General features: G+C 35.8%; 1 long non-coding RNA gene across 1 annotated transcript in view; it reads left to right on the top strand.

The window, feature by feature from the left end:
- Positions 1 to 279: 279 nt before the first annotated feature.
- The window catches only part of LOC133866666 (uncharacterized), a 2,772-nt gene continuing 1,044 nt past the window's right edge, over positions 280 to 2,007 (top strand). Inside the window, exons 1-2 of the long non-coding RNA XR_009899907.1 lie at positions 280 to 716; positions 1,732 to 1,767. This is a non-coding gene — a long non-coding RNA (uncharacterized LOC133866666). The remainder of the gene's footprint in view (positions 717 to 1,731; positions 1,768 to 2,007) is intronic.

A 2,007-nucleotide genomic window follows, 5' to 3' on the forward strand; every position in this document is an offset into this window, starting at 1 on the left:
TTGGGCGGCGTCCGAACTTAGAGAGAGGGCGTCTGGACGGCAAGCAACAACTGACTTCCATGACGCGCTTCATGCATTGCTTCTGTAATATCCCAGATTTTTATTAGAGATACTAATAATAATAATAATAATAACTTATTAAGTAAGTTAAGTTAAAAAAAAAAAAAAGAAAAAAAAGAAAAGAAAAGAGAAGCAACAACTTGCACGGCAAGTTGTTCTTTTTCTTTATTATCTCTTCTTCTCTTTTTTCTTTTCTTAGTTTTCTTCCTTCTTATTTTCTCTTTCTTCTTTCCTTATTATTTTTTTCTTTCTTCCGCCTAAGACACGAACAGAGAGTGAGCGAGAGACTGAGGGAGAAAGAGAGATGCTGACAGGGAGAGACAGAGAGATGAGAAGAGAGAGAGAGAGATCCGAGAGATCAAGAGAGAGAGAGGGAGGTCGCTGGGAGAGAGAGAGACCGAACCCGGGAGAAGACCAAGACTGGAAACCCGAATTCCGGTGGGTCGACGGCGGGCCAACGGTGTCGTCCAGCAGAGCAGGACACGATTCCGGCGAGGTAGAGTGATTTTCGGCCGAATCCAGACCCAATTTCCGGCGAACCAGAGACGAATCGGCCGCCTGAGATGTGAATTCCGGTCGAGCCAGTGGCGTTTTTCGGTGGGTCATCAGAGAACGATTTCTCCGGTGGATTTTCTGTGTTGAACGGAAATTCCTTTGTAAGTGATTTTTGTAAATTCTTGTGATTCTATTTAGATTATTTTTTTGAGGTAGTCGATTAAATTGTGGATGATTTATGAAGAATTGAAAGTGGGTGTTTGATGATTTTCTATTGGGGATTGTTCTGTTTGGGCCGGTTGTAGGTTGGCTGTGTTCTTGTTGAACGGTCTGTTTGGGTGTTCTAGAAGTGATACAAGTCGTGAGTGTTATGTTTGGTGATTTTTGGATTTTATTTATATACTGATTTGTTAGGTTGGTTTTTGGAATTTTGGGTTTGTTTTTGGATGGCAGAACCGAATGGGTGTTCTAGTTCTTTTTTAGTACTGATTCAAATCCTTGATCCCCATTAGAAAATTTTACTACCCATTGATGTATAAATTTTTAGACAAGACCATTAAAGTACCCATTTCATTTATGGTTAAATCTGTGTGTACTGGGTATTCTTGCTTCTGTTGTGTTTAGAAGAGATAGATTTTCAATAAAAATTGAATCTTATGAGTGATGTTTTATTTGTAGTATCCTTGGATTTTCTGTTAATTACCAATGAGCATTTTAGAGTTTCTATTGGTGCTGATTGGGTGCTTATTGAGGTTGAGGTGTTGAGTATTTGTGATTCTTTGATGATTTTCTTGAGTTATGTTGATGGAAATTGGTTGTGGATTGAGGGCTGACTTGAGATTTAATTTGGGGAATGTTGTGAAGGATATTAAGTAGAAAATAGAATAGATATTGTAGATTTTATTTGGATGAATTGTAGATAAATTTTGAGTAAAAAGAGCGACCAAATTGGTATTACAATTTCTTTGAGTATATTGGTTGAATGGTTAAATGGTAGGTTTTGGCCAAATTGAATTTTTATCTAGGAAAGTTTTAGTCGAATAGAAATACTGTATACTTATATGCTGTAAATTTTGGGAAGAAATTTTGTATATATATATATAGGATAATTTAATTTAAGTCTTAGAACTGAAATTTCAGAACGCTCCGCTAAATTTATCCTCGTGTTTTATTTAGGTAAAATCTCGACACTGACGTTAATGGAAAATCCAGGTAAGGGAAACACTACCTAAAAGCCCCGGCAAAATTTTAATAAAACTTTTCAAAAGAAAATGTCGAGGATTTTCCTAAAACTCCCTCATTTCTCTATATTGATTGTCACTTTAAATTCTGTCATGATATTACTCTTATTATCAAATGTAATTGAGAAATCATGTGATTATATGATTACAGCTTTCAAAGTATGAATTGTGAATTAAGATAATGAAACTATGGTTCTCAAAATGTATATGT

This window comes from Alnus glutinosa, chromosome 4 (assembly GCF_958979055.1).
Source record: "Alnus glutinosa chromosome 4, dhAlnGlut1.1, whole genome shotgun sequence".
NCBI classification, from domain to species: Eukaryota; Viridiplantae; Streptophyta; class Magnoliopsida; order Fagales; family Betulaceae; genus Alnus; species Alnus glutinosa.